This window comes from Neophocaena asiaeorientalis, unplaced genomic scaffold (assembly GCF_003031525.2).
Source record: "Neophocaena asiaeorientalis asiaeorientalis breed wild unplaced genomic scaffold, Neophocaena_asiaeorientalis_V1.1 scaffold540, whole genome shotgun sequence".
Classification (NCBI taxonomy): domain Eukaryota; kingdom Metazoa; phylum Chordata; class Mammalia; order Artiodactyla; family Phocoenidae; genus Neophocaena; species Neophocaena asiaeorientalis.
Window position 1 is genome coordinate 2,538,025 of NW_020172141.1, and position 15,273 is coordinate 2,553,297.

Sequence of the window (15,273 nt, forward strand, 5' to 3'; positions counted from 1 at the left end):
CAACAGAAATTACTCATTTAGTTAGAAAATTCACATTATTTGGAGAAATTGGAAGCCATCTGGCACCATGCTGGGTGTTGCTGGCTGTTCTTGGGAATTCTACCATTTCCCTCGAACGATGCAAAAGCATCCTAGGAAGTCCCAAGGCACAGGGACTTCCTAGCAGGATGGCTCACCTGCAGCTTCCTCGTTTCACACTGTGTAGCAGCACAAATGATGCTCTCCCCCAGGGCTCTGGGTGGGCCTTAAAGGCCCATCTGTGTTTCCACGCCCAAGACCTGCCTCAAGAGGCACCCACTGCCTGCATTTCCAGGCCCAGTGGGTTCAACTCTCTGAAACTGAGTTGCCTTGTCCAAGAGGTTAAAAATCAGTCAAATCGGTGTTGGCATGGCCTTTGATTCTCTTCCCTCCAAAGACTGATTTGACCAGCTAGATTTCTATTATCCATCCCCCCACCTTTGCCAATATTGACACTGGGGGACAAACAGTGTCTTGGGAATAGATCTGCCCATTTGTTTGGAGCCTGGAGCCCCAGGTCAGTCATGTAAAAGCCAGAGACACCAGCAGAGGTTAAAAGACAAGCCCCCGACGTATCGAGCTGTGTTTGTTGTTCTGACAAAGTAGAGAGCATAGGATGCCGAGGACAGTTCATTTCTCCTGCCAGTGTCCCTGTGGAAGACATGTTTTCGGGAACAAGAGCCAGAGAAACAAGAACCCTGACACAAGGCCAAACCTTCCTGTCCACCTCAGCAAGTAAGAGCCTCGACCCCCAGCACTCATGCTGCCGAGGCTGACAGATGAGGGGCTGCCATCAGAAATGCAGAGCATCAGGACTGCTGGCCCCCAGCCTGGTCTCCATGAAGCACCAAAGTTAGCCATCCTGTGATTCATCCAAATGCAAGGCTGGGCAATCAGCAAGTCTGTGACCCAGCAGAATGTGTGGCTTGGGAGTTACAGTGGGAGAACTAACCAGGACCGTCTCAAAACTGGTGTTTTGATCTCACTTGATCACAAGAGGACTGTTTCACAGCATCCTTTTGAGAAATGGGCCTGGACATAGTACTGCCCTGTGGATTCAGCCTAGGTGAGTTATGCCAACTGTTTCTTGAGGACATCACCGGTTTCCTTACATTGTGTCTCTTTTCTGTGCCGTGCACTAGCTTGGAACAATTTCAGTTTCCAGAGAAGGAGGAAAACAAGTGTCAAGTTCCCACGTGGATCTTTAACACTTTAAAATGTATATATATGCGCATATATATATTTAAAATCATATACATATGTGTCTTATTTGTATAGTGTATACATAACATATTTCATATATTTATATTAGTATGTACCAGAGTTTGTTTTGTATTCAAATGATTCATGAATGTCATTCTCTTCCCTATTTATCATCAGCATCTCAGGGGCAGGGACTGTGTCTTGCCCACCTTGGAATCCTCTGAGTATTCCAGAATGCTTTCTCACACACTGTAGGTGTTCCATCAGTGTTAGCTGAGTTGTCATTTCAGTTCAGTTCAATGGGTCCATCCACACCACTGCTCCATGCAGTGTCCTTATAGCACCGTTTACTACACCTAATTTCCTGCCTGTTGTCTGGGTTAGCCTGTTCGTCTTCCTTACCCCCGTCTCTTTCATCCCCTTATCCCAGGAGAGAAGGGCAATTCTCTTCTTCCCCATAGCATCCCCTTCCCACAAAGAGAGACCTGTAGCTACCTCTGTGTCAGCACTGGCTCCACAGCACTCCAGGAAATTACTTTAAACGTCATCTGCCAAATACTCCCCTTTTGGGGGTTGAAAGTGGTCATTCCGTTTTATGAACAAGGGATGCAATTTGCTTCCTTCCCTCCCTAAAACTTTAAACAGTAGAGATGAACTGATAGCAAACTGCAGATTTCCTATGAGCTTGGCAGGCTCAGAATTTCATATCCAAATGAGAATCTTCTTCTCTGAACTATTCACCACTGCACTGAGTCTGTACTTTTTGCCAATTCGGTTTATTTCTCTCATTTGTCATGACTAATAGAGAAGAAATGTCTCTGCTATCTCTGCCCACTCCTTCTCTAGTTACTGCTGATGCCCAGCTGGAGGAATGTTGTGATACGTAGCCAGTAAATATCTTCTTTAGAGTAATTCACCAAAGATGCATTCCTCCATGAAATGGATGCTCTTATAAATACTGACAACTTGTACTTTGAGTTTCTGGATCCTTCTGCCTATTAAAATTTTAAAATGCTTAACTGACATGCACAGTGTCCTGCACTAGCACATACTAAATATTTGTTGGTTTAATAAATGAAAAACCTATTTTAAGTGTCCTTCATCATGCAATCCAGCCCCTGACACCCACCAGTTTGTCAATGTTTCTTCTTGCTACCACAGTAGAGTCTCCCTGGGGGTGTCTTTAAAACAACTGTAATTAGGTTTTTGCTTTTTTATTAATTTGACAAATATTTAATTCCTATTCTGTATGGCTCTTAGTAGACACTCGATAAACAAATGGTTTGCTGAATGAATAAATGGCAGACTGTGCAGAGATCTAAACACCATGTCCTATAAGAGACACTTGAAGGGACAGCAAGATTTTAATCCAGAAATAGAGGCTCTCAGTAGGTAAGGACACCTGTCTAAAAGCAATTGAAGGATTGTCATGGATACTGTCTGAATTCAAAAATTTGATGTTGTGTTTGTCAATAGTTTTTTCTGCACTATTTCGATTTTTTAAACACTGCATTAAAATATTATCTTGATTATTGAGTGTTTCGGCACTCTCTTGGATTTTGCACGAGGCAAATGCCCCAGGTTCTTCCCCTTAGTCTCAGCCGTGAAGGTAACGTTGACTCTGCGGGCTCAGCTGCTTTCCACCATCTCCATGTACTCGAATCATAGCACCTTTCAAAGGCGACATCAGTGTTTGGGGAGGGGGGAGGTGCAAAGACAGGTGGTACTTGGACAGTGGAACCAGCTACACATAAGTCACTTCTGCATCACAGAGGGCTCCAGAGAGAGATGCACAAAGAGACAATGACAGGTAGGAGCTCAAAGTACCACTTTATTCTGAGCTTCTGGGAAACCAGACTGGGACACCAGCTTAGATTCAAGCTCTAAATAGGACTTTGTTATGGGATAAACTGTGCCTCTGAAAACTTCATGTGCTGAAGTCCTAACTCATCAGAATGTGACTGTATTTGGAGACAAGAGTCTTCAAAGAGGTAATGGAGTTAAAATGAGGTTGCCAGAGTGGGCCCTAACCCAACATAAGTGCTATCCTTAGAAGAAGAGGAAATTTGGTCACAGACATCGACAGAGGGAAGATGATGTGAAGACACAAGGAGAAGACAACTATCTACAAGCCAAAGATGAAACCAACCCTTCAGGCACCTTGAGCTCAGACCTGCAGCCTCCAGGACTATAAGAAAGCAGGTTTCTGTTGTTTAAGCCACCCAGTCTGCAGTACTTTGTTATGGTGGCCCTAGAGAACTGATACAGACTCTTACTTTGCTTTAGGACCACGGTTGGAGCTTACCATAGGTCAGTCAATCTGGAATGGGGATGTGGTGAGCAGGAAGCAGAGATTCTTGAGAGGAAGAGACTATCGAGAAATATGGCGGCCTGGTGGAGGAATAAGTTGAGAGTCTGGGGTTAGGACAAGCACAGTACTGTACATGGAGTGGATGGACGGCCAACAGGGACCTGCTGTGTAGCACAGGGAACTTCACTCACTACCTTGTAACGACCTATAATGGAAAGAATATTAAAAGTATACATATATATTTATTTATTTACTTATGTATAACTGATTCACTTTGCTGTGCACCTGAAACTAACACAACATGGTAAATCAACTATATTTCAATAAAAGTGTTTTAAATGTATGGCATCCTCTGAGGAACATTATCCATTGAGCCTACGCGTCTTTTGGAGGCAGGATAAGACAGAGGTGAAGGAGAATAAGATGTCCAGACCCACAGAATCTCAGATACATGAAAGCAGGAAAGGATGGAGAATGCCGCTTCACGCACTTGACCTGCTTTAGTGTTCTGGGACCAGACCCACCAGGAAATGTGAGACAATCCATGACCCATGGTCAGCGTCTGATCGAATCTGCATCCCTTCCCCTCAGAAGAAAGAAAAATATCGTGGAAAAAGTGAGCACAGACTTCCTCTTCCCTAGACCTCAGTTCAAATGTTGCTTCTTGAAAAAAATCTTCAGCAGATTTACACTTGCACTCTCGCCCAAAGTTGGAAGTGAGTGCTTCATTCTCTAAGCTCCCACACAAATTACTGTTTCTTTTCCTATGAAACAGCACTTTTTTACAACTACCATTTATTTTTTGTTTCAGTAGTTTATTGATTAAATGTAATAAACTGAGGATTGAGGAACGACACTCTGATGTACACACCAGAAGAATTACTAATTAGTAGTAAAAGAACAAACAAAAAACTAAAAAATAATTGCAATACAGGTAGCTTAAAGCTTGAGCAATTGGGCTTCCCTGGTGGCACAGTGGTTAAGAATCCGCCTGCCAATGCAGGGGACATGGGTTCGATCCCTGGTCTGGGAAGATCCCACATGCCAGACCCCACATGCCGCAGAGCAACTAAGCCCAAGCGCCACACCTGCTGACCCTGCGCTCTAGAGCCCACAAGCCACAACTACTGAAGCCCGTGCACCTAGAGCCCGTGTTCTGCAACAAGAGAAACCACTGCAATGAGAAGCCCGTGCACCGCAACGAAGAGAAGAGCAGCACCCGCTCACCACAACTAAAAGAAAGCCGGCGCATAGGAACGAAGACCCAAGGCAGCCAAAAATAAATAAATAAATAAATTTATTTTTTAAAATGAAGCAACTGCTTACTAGACGGCGCTAGTGTTTTTTTCCGTTATATTATTTACAGCTACCATTTACTGAGCCAGATGATGGCAGTTCATACCTGGTGTGCCACTGAATCTTAAAAACAACCCTATGGGTTAGTATCCCCAATATCATTTTAATAGATATTAAAGCAATTTATTTCAACAAACATGGACGGAGAACCTAATACGCCGTCTAGCTATATCAAGAATGCAAAGGTTGCTGTCTTCAAGGTCTTTGTTTAGTGAGGGAAACATATACAAATAAAGTATTAGATTCTGATTAAGTCAAATTATTTACATTATTTACAATATCCAAGATATGAAGCAACCTAAGTGTCCATCAACAGATGAATGGATAAAGAAGGTGTGGTATATGTATAGGTATTATAATATACATATAATGGAATATTGTTCAGCCATAAAAAAGAATGAAATTCTGCCATTTATAACAATGTGGGTGGACCTAGAGAGTATTATGCTTAGTGAAATAAGTCAGACAGGGAAAGACAAATACTCTATACTATCACTTATATGTGGAATCTAAAAAATAAAACAAATGAATGTATACAACAAAACAGAAACAGACTCACAGATACAGAGAACAAACTAGCAGCTACCAGTGGGTAGAGTGAAGGGTGGAGGGGCAAGATAGGGGTAGGGGATTAAGAGGTACAAAACAGTACGTACAAAATAAATAAGCAACAAGGATATATTACACAGCACAGGGAAATATAGCCTATGTTGTAATAACTTTAAATGGGGTATAATCTATAAATATACTGGGTCACTATACTTTACACCTGAAACTAATATAATATTGTAAATCAACTATACTTCAATAAAAATTTTTTAATTGAAATAAATAAATGGAAAAAAAGGTCTTAGTTTAATGAGGGAAACATACAAATAAGGAATTAGAGTCTAAGTTGGTTTCTTCATTTAACAAATATTTATTGATTATCTACTCTGTGCTGGCACTGTTCCAGGTACTTGAAATGTATCAGAGAACAAAACAGACATAATGGAATAGAACAGAACAGAGTGAAAGTGATCAATGCAATGAAGAAAAGTACAAGGCAACAACACTGAGGTGCTGGGGAAATGGGAGCTGGGTGGCAGTTTCCAAGTGTGTGATCAGGATGGGCCTCCTTGAGGAGGTGATACTTAACCCAAGACTTCAGGTAAGTTCACCAAATGAATATCCAGGGGAATAGAATTCCAGGGGGAGGGAATAGATGCTAAAATCACCAAGGCAAGAAGGAGCCTGGTGTCTTTAAGAAATAGCAACACAACCAGTGCAGTCAGAACAAAGTGAACAGGTGTGGAGTTGCAGGAGCTGAGATCAGCAAGAAAGGCATCAGCAGGTCACGAGGCCTTGTGACCTGCCTCGAGGACTATGGGATTCGTTCTGAGTGAGGAAGAAAGCCATTAGAAAGTCCTGAGCAGGGGAGTTTTTGGATTGTCTGAGAAGCAGAGGCCAGGATGGAATTAGACATTCAGGGAGGTTTATTAGAGAAAACACCTGGGGAGGATAAAGGGGGAGAAGGCTTGCTAGGGAGACAGAGTAGGTTAGGACAGACCTAAAAACACGATGTAAGTCTGGCACCTGTGAAAGGAGGAAGGGGAGGAAGATTGGTCAAACTGGAATACAGCTCTGGGAAATTCCAAAGCATCACACGTGTAAGTCAGCGACAGCCCAGCTCTGAGGCCCTGGCCGTGCTCCATCATCAGCCCAGAGCAGCCTGCGAACAGTGTAGCTGAGAAGAGCTTGGACGCGGGCAGATCCCAGGGTGTGGCAGTCGATGTTGTCTCCCAGACACCCTTCTCTCATCCTGCCCTCTGAGGGCACATCACCATGGCCGCCAACAAGAGTGAAATCATCTGAATGGTTTTTTTAAAAGATCACTCTCGGGACTTCCCTGGTGGTCAAGTGGTTAAGACTTTGCCTTCCAGTGCAGGGGGTGCAGGTTTGATCCCTGGTCGGGGAGCTAAGATCCCACATGCCTTGCAGCCAAAAAACCAAAACATAAAACAGAAGCAATATTGTAACAAATTCAATAAAGACTTTAAAAATGGTCCACATCAAAAAAAAATTGTATTAAAAAAAAAGATGATTCTCCTTTGCGGGGGTGATTACCTCCCCATGAGAACATGCCTCTCACAAAGGAGCTCCTTCATCCCTCTCCAGAAGAGGAGAAGAGGAAACACCAGAAGAAGCGTCTGGTGTAGAGCCCCAATTCCTATTTCGTGGATGTGAAATGCCCAGGATGCTATAAAATCACCTCTGTCTTTAGCCATGCACAAACAGTAGTTTTATGTGTTGGCTGTTCTATTGTCCTCTGCCAGCCTCTACAAGAGGAAAAGCAAGGCTTACAGAAGGATGCTCCTTCAGACAGAAGCAGCACTAAAAGCACCCTGAATCAAGATTAATGGGAAACCATCCCAATAAACACATTTTGGATTAAAAAAAAAAAGATCACTCTGGCTACTGGGTAGAATATGAGAGACCAAGAGAGGCAGTAAGGAAGCCAGCTGTAAGGCCACTGCGATCACCCAGGTGAAAGATGGGGTTGCTGGGGGTGGAGCAGCGGCTCTCACTTGGAAGTGATTCTGCCCTAGGGGACCTGTTGTCAGTGTCTGGAGATAGTCTTGATCGTCACAACTGGAGGCGAAGGAATGTGTCATCCAGTGGGCAGAGGCCAGAGATGCTGCTAAATGTCCTACAATGCACAGAACCAGCCTCCACAACAAAGAATTATCCAACCCCAAATGGCAACGATGCTGAGGTGGAGAAAACCTAGGATAGGGCAAAAGCGTGTAAGCAAATGTTTTCCCCCTACTATTGTTTTGAAGGTAGAAAAGACAGAATTCGATGATGGATTAAACATGAGTTGTGTCAGAAAGGAAAGGGTGTGTCAAATTCCTTGAATGATGGCCAGCACCTAGGAAGATGGTTCCAGGCTTGTTTGTTTTACTTTGTTTTTGTTTTCTCTTTAAATGGAGATGATGAAGGCTCAGAAAAAAGTGGTTTTAGGGATGAGTACAAAGAAAAAAAGAATTTTATTTCAGATATGCTCAGTTTGTATGACTATGAGATATTCACTGATGTCAGATAGGCAATACGGAGATTTTCGAGTTTAGGAGAAGACTGTAAATATAAATTAGGGAGTCATGGATAGAGTTGGTATTTAAAGGCATGGGACAGAGTGAGGTCACCTATAAGAGATCTAAGTGTGAGTTCTGAAGCAGTTCCACATGTGAGATGGAAAGATGATAGGGATCTAGTCAGTAGAGAAGGAAACATCCAGTGGGTCTGGAGGAAAATGAAGAGAGGATGGTGGTTGTTTTCAAAGCAAGAGGGGGAATGCTGCTGATGGTGTAAGTAAGCTGAGGGATGAGAAAGGGCGGGTGAACTCCTAAGTACGGAGGACACTGATGGCCTTGACGAAGAGGATGACAAGGGGCAGTGGCGCTGTGCCTTACTGCCATCTTGCGCTCACAGAAACGGGACGGGGAAGGCAGTAGGTTGAGGATGGCAGGGCTCACAGAGGAGACAGCCCAGAAAAGGCTGCGTCCTCACATCTGGATCCAGCCCTTTATTCATCAAGCCCTTTACAGATGCTGTCAGGAAGGGCTTTCACAGGATCAGAGCCTGACAATATGAATGCCTTCAGCAAGAGTCAAGTACCATTTACGGAGGATGCTGGAAAGGCCATGTTTACCATGAAAGTGGCTGGATCTCTGACTTTTATAAAATTATAACAAGCTACTGGACTCGGTGGTCAGTGCCCAGAGGGTGAAACCCCTTCCACACATTTTCTATTTCCAGCAAGAGACAGACCAGAGGCTGCTGTCATTTTGATTGAAAAGTTCTACTGACCTGATGAAGGCTTTTTGTTGGCTGCACTTGGGAACTCTTTCATTTCTTCAGTTAAAAAAAAAATGCTGTAGCAAACTGTTATATATAGGATGGATAAACAACAAGGTCTTACTGTAGAGCACCAGGAACTATATTCAATATCGTGGGATAAACCGTAATGGAAAAGAACATGAAAAAGAATATATATATGTATAACTGAATCACTTTGCTGTACAGCAGAAATTAAGAACGCTGTAAATCAATTATCCTTCAATACAATTTTTTTAAAATGCTGTATAATACTGAGGTACCTGGCTGTCCCAAATGAAGACTTAGGGAAATCAACAGAGCAGGCTCTGCCCACCGGCCCTTCTCATCCCCCAAACCCCCAACACACAAACATACACTAACCAGCCACCAGCCATCCTATTTTCACTTTTAAAACTGTTCGATTTTTTTTTTTTTGCTGTACACGGGCCTCGCACTGTTGTAGCCTCGCCCGTTGCGGAGCACAGGATCCGGACGCGCAGGCTCAGCGGCCATGGCTCATGGGCCCAGCCGCTCTGTGGCATGTGGGATCCTCCCGGACCAGGGCATGAACCCGTGTCCCCTGCATCGGCAGGCGGACTCTCAACCACTGCGCCACCAGGGAAGTCCTGATATTTTTCTTTTCATTTATTGAAAGTTTTGCTTGGAAGTTTGAGATATAAATCTACACTTCCATCTAGAAGGGTTCTTTCGGACTGTCAAAATACTATCTCCAGTGCTAAATCTCCTACAGATGAAACATCACAGCACTTTTCACATAACTCAAAAACACTCAAGAAAATAGTAAAGGAAGTACATTGAAAACTCATTCTCTGTTTTGGCCACTTACAGAATAGACCAAGAGCAGACAATGTTTTTAAAACCCCAATTGGCTGGACTGAGGCTCTACTAATGTAATTCGGGGGCTAAATTGGCTAAAAATACTTTCTTTAAAATATAATATGCTTGATGATGAACAACAGCCAGAATTTTCAGCTAGCTGATTTTTTTTAATTCCTCAGCATTTACAATTAAAATTTTTTAAATCTTCTAGCAAGAAACTCAGTTGTAAGATATGTATCAGTCATGGAAGTAAAACTAAATAGGTTTCCCATCTCCTCTCTGGGCCAGCTGCCAGAATTAGTCACTTTATTAAAGAGCTGTTTTCACAGTGCTTCTGGTTGACTTCTTTTTTCAGGGTATAGAAATGTGATGTTGTTATGACAGGGGTTAAGACCAAGGCTCTGGATTCAGACTGCCCAAGTTCAAATCCTGGTTTTGCCTCTGACTAGCTGTGTGATTTTAAGCAAGTTGCTTAACTTCTCTGTGCTTCAGCACTTCTGTTCAAAAAGAACTAATTACAGCAACAATCTCACAGAAGTCTAGAAAGAATTACACGAGATGATGCTATATACAAGAAATCTCTCTCTCCCTCCCTCTCTATCTCTGCCTAACCCTTTTCGATTTTCCATGTGTGTGCCTGAGTGTTTGTCACCTTCTGCATGCTTGTTATTTCTAGGGAAATAACCCCAGAGCCCAAGGAGAAGTGAAAAAGTAAGAAATAGAAAATGTGGGTTCTGGCAGCCTCTTTCTCTCTGCAATCAGGACCTCGTGACTCTTCCTGTTGCCCATTTGGAAAATAGAGAATGTTTGCTAAGTCAGATGAGACCTTCCCTATGGTTTCTTCTCTTACAGAAATATCACTTCAAGTTGTTGCTGAAGTTCATATCTATAAGGGGGGTTAAAATACAACTTTAAGTAGGGTGGCTGAGCCTGGATATTAAGTACAACTATCAGGATAATCCTAGAGCCAGGGAAAAAATCTGATTCCAGGTTTGAAAGGCTTTTCTAAAACCCCAACTTTTATTAATTTAGTAAAAAATCAACTTTCCCAATGTGTATTATTTATCAAAAACCATTCTAACGACCAATTCATTACAATGTGTCAACTGAAAATTGTATATTCTATTAAAAGCAAAAAAAAAAAAAAAAAAAAAAGCAAAGGCAATTAAAATAAGGCTTTGTCAGCCCATACAGTATTGCATGGGTAAACGCATAATTTTTCTGACACTTTTATGTACATAAAGTATAGTTCGGAGAGCTTACCACCACTGTGCACCTCTTGAGGTTAGGGAACCCCAAGTTGAGAGCCATTTACCTATAAAAACCCTGAGTCAGTGCTGACAAAGCAATACTAGGCTGGCCCACAAATGTATAAGCAATAATGATGTTACTAATCATTTATAGCAGCCCACGAGGGACTTCGGAAATAACCTCCAAGCCATTAAATAATGACCTACCTGTGATAATATCTCCAGCTTTGAAAGCTGAAGGTTAGAGTTCATATGCCAAAGTGATGCTGGGACAGTGACTCGGCTCGGCGGCCGGCTCTCTTCCTGAACAGGGCACAGTGCTCCTACCTGCTCGTCTCCCTCTGAGTGCACTTCAGAAGATGGTAATCTTTATAGCCTTTTAACATGCTTGTAACATCTTTTTTTCTTTTTAATTAAAACTACTGCTCAAAGCAGAAAACTTGGAAACTACACAGAAAGGCACCAAGACAAGATGTTATCCACAATCCCATCATCCATTACTTTTTAACATTTCTCTGTTTGTCTCTTCCATTTTTCTACATATCGATGTATAATATTTGACTGGAAAATCAGCAAAACTTTAACATCATTGTTTCACCTGTCTTCTTTAATCACAACCTGTCATAAGCATGTTTCTATAATAGATATTTTTATATGGTTGTATGTTCTTTATTTAACTAATTCCTTTCTGTTGGATGTTTAGGCAGTTCTAAATGTTTCACTACTATACATAAAACTGGGATTCTGTTACTTCATTCATTTAGTAACATCTTTTGATAGGCGTTCTTTCACAGACAAAAAGTCTCTTCCCTCTTACATGCTTAACATTGACAGGATGAAATTTTAGAAGAGAAATCAACATCAATGCCATAAGACATGTTTTGAGGCATATTACAGATATTTCCCTCCAAACTTTGTTTTAATTTTTATTCTCTCTCGAAGTATACTTGAGAATGCCATCCTCAATCCAAGGTTTACCAGTTTTAATAATACTTCAAACCCGGACATGTGACAAAAACATCTCATAGGATTTTCACTTACATTTCTTTGACTATTGATCAAGTTGCACATTTTTCACATGGTAATTGGTGATTTGTACTTACCTTTTATTGAATTGCTATATGTGTCCTTTGAACAATTTTCTACCAAGATATTAACCTTTTCCTTATTGATTTCCTTATTGACTTATTTTACTGTCATTTTATCATGGTCATCTCTACAAGGTAGTACTTACAAAGCTAACTCATCTTTTGTAAAGACTGTGTTAGAAAATGTTTTATGTGTATACACCAAATGGACACTTTTACATAAACTGAACCTTCCCATGCATGATGGGATTTATAATACAGTCTTTGCTTTCTCTGGCCTCCCCTCTGACTCTTGCCTGCATCTCCACATTTTCACCAGCACCTCCCACAATAACCCATGTTAACAACCTAGTTTATATATTTTTTTATTTTTCTCCATTTTTTCATATGTATATTTTAACATATATACAGATGTAAAAACACATACAGCATTTTTTCCATTGAGGGTTTCATTAAAATGAGATCATATTAAACATTTTCTGCATCTTTTCTCACGCAAGGATACGTCACAAAAATCCTGCCAAGGTAACTGGTGTAATTCTAACTCATCCTTCTGAATAGCTACATAAGATTCCCAGGGGTGGATGGGCTATAACTTCTTCAACCATTCCCCTATTACTGATATGCCCTTTGTTTCCAGGTTTTTGCCACTACGAATGAGGCTGCAATAAACATCTTTGAACAGATATGCTTACTTATACAGCTGCTTTTATTTTGATGGGACAGGTTTCCCAGGAAGAATACTGCCGAGTCAGGAATTACGTTCACTTTATTTTTCTTTTTATGGGTGCTGGCAAGTTTGTTTCCTGAAAAGGTGGTAACAATTCACAGTGCCACTAGCAATGTGTAAGAATTTCCCCCTACCTGCATTAGCAATAGGTATTATGGCTCTTTCCAATTTTTATAAGTCTGAAGACTAAAACATAGCCCTGACCACTCACGAATTCAAATGACATATGATTTTACATCTGGATTTCACGTCTCTGAATTACAGCTAATCCCTTGGTCCACTCTTTCACTTTTTTCATGTCAACTGTATAATTCATATATACTACAGATTTTAATATTTTGTCAGCTGCAATGCAAATAACTCTTTTCCAGAGCTCATACACGTATATGGACTTTGTTTATGGCAGTGCATCTCAAAGTCTCTGTGGCAAAGCACCAGTATTTTACAATTTCGAACCCATAGCAGATCGATGTTTCATACAATACAAAATCACACATTTGGATGTCATGGCAGTGCTAAACTGCTGCATAAGTTTATAAATGCTTATTCTCAGCCTGTGCACTTACCAAGACATTGGTTGGTAGCACACTATAGATTGGCTCTGGTCCGCCCCCCACACTAGGAATAACAGTGGCTTGTGCCATCTTTTTTTGCAATCAACAGTTCACTTTTATGTAGTCAGAATATTTCCTTCTACAGTTTCTGGACTTGCTTAAGGAGGTAGTTTAGGATGTACTTATAAGAATTCCATTGCTAGGAGACGAGGGGGAAGATGGCGAAGAGTAAGATGCGGAGATCACCTTGCTCCCCACAGATACACCAGAAATACAGCTACATGTGGAACAACTCCTACAGAACACCTGCTGAACGCTGGCAGAAGACCTCAGACCTCCCAAAAGGCAAGAAACTCCCCACGTACCTGGGTACGGCAAAAGAAAAAAATAAAAAACAGAGACAAAAGAATAGGGACGGGACCTGCACCAGTCGGAGGGAGCTGTGAAGGAGGAAAGGTTTCCACACACTAGGAAGCCCCTTCGCGGGCGGAGACTGCAGGTGACGGAGGGGGGAAGCTTTGGAGCCACGGAGGAGAGCGCAGCCACAGGGGTGCAGAGGGCAAAGTGGGGCGATTCCCACACAGAGGATCGGCGCCCAGGATCAGTGCCGACCGGCACTCACCAGCCCGAGAAGCTTGTCTGCTCACCCGCCGGGGCGGGCGGGGCTGCGAGCCTCAGCTCGGGCTTCGGGCGGAGCTCAGGGAGGGGACTGGGGTTGGCGGTGTGAACACAGCCTGAAGGGGTTAGTGCACCACGGCTAGCAGGGAGGGAATCCAGGGAAAAGTTTGGACTTGCCGAAGAGGCAAGAGACTTTTTCTTCCCTCTTGGTTTCCTGGGGCGCGAGGAGGGGGGATTAAGAGCGTTGCTTAAAGGAGCTCCAGAGACGGGCGCGAGCCGTGGCTAAAAGCGCGGACCCCAGAGACGGGCAGGAGACACTAAGGCTACTGCTGCCGCCGCCGAGAAGCCTGTGAGCGAGCACAGGTCACTATCCACACACCCCCTTCCGGGGAGCCTGTGCAGCCCGCCACTGACAGGGTCCCGTGATCCAGGGACAACTTCCCCGGGAGAACGCACGGCGCACCTCAGGCTGGTGCAACGTTCAGTCAGCCTCTGCCGCCGCAGGCTCACCCCGCATCCGTACCCATCCCTCCCCCCGGCCTGACTGAGCCAGAGTCCCCGAATCAGCGGATCCTTTAACTCCGTCCTGTCTGAGCGAAAAACAGACGCCCTCCGGCGACCTACACGCAGAGGCGGGGCCAAATCCAAAGCTGAGCCCCGGGAGCTGTGAGAACATAGAACAGAAAGGGAAATCCCTCCCAGCAGCCTCAGGAGGAGCGGATTAAATCTCCACTATCAACTTGATGTACTTGCATCTGTGGAATACATGAATAGACAACGGATCATCCCAAATTGAGGAGGTGGACTTTGAGAGCAAGATTTATGATTTTCTCCCCTTTTCCTCTTTTTGTGAGGGTGTATGTGTATGCTTCTGTGTGAGATTTTGTCTGTATAGCTTTCCTTCCACCATTTGTCCTAGGGTTCTATCCGTCCGTTTTTTAAAAAATTTTTTTCTTAATAATTACTTTTTAATTTAATAACTTTATTATATTTTACTCTATTTTATTTTAATTTATCTTCTTTCTTTTTTCCTTCCTTCCCTCCTTCCTTCCTTCCTCCCACCATCCCTCCCTCCCTCCCTCTTTCCTTTCTTTCTTTCTTTCCTTCTTTCCTTCTTCTCTTCTTTCTTCCTTCCTTCCTTCCTTCCTTTGGATGAAAGGCTCTTGGTGCTGCAGCCAGGAGTCAGTGCTGTGCCTCTGAGGTGGGAGAGCCAACTTCAGGGCACTGGTCAACAAGAGACTTCCCAGCTCCACATAATATCAAATGGCGAAAATCTCCCAGAGATCTCCATCTCAACACCAGCACCCAGCTTCACTCAACGACCAGGAAGCTACAGTGCTGGACATCCTATGCCAAACAACTAGCAAGACAGGAACACAACCCCACCCATTAGCAGAGAGGCTGCCTAAAATCAGAATAAGGCCACAGACACCCCAAAACACACCAC

At 43.0% G+C, this 15,273-nt stretch overlaps 1 pseudogene; it reads left to right on the forward strand.

Annotated features, from left to right (window-relative positions):
- The first annotated feature begins 7,008 nt into the window (after nt 1–7,008).
- On the forward strand, nt 7,009–7,265 carry LOC112405080 (40S ribosomal protein S27-like; annotated as a pseudogene).
- The last annotated feature ends 8,008 nt before the right edge of the window (nt 7,266–15,273 follow it).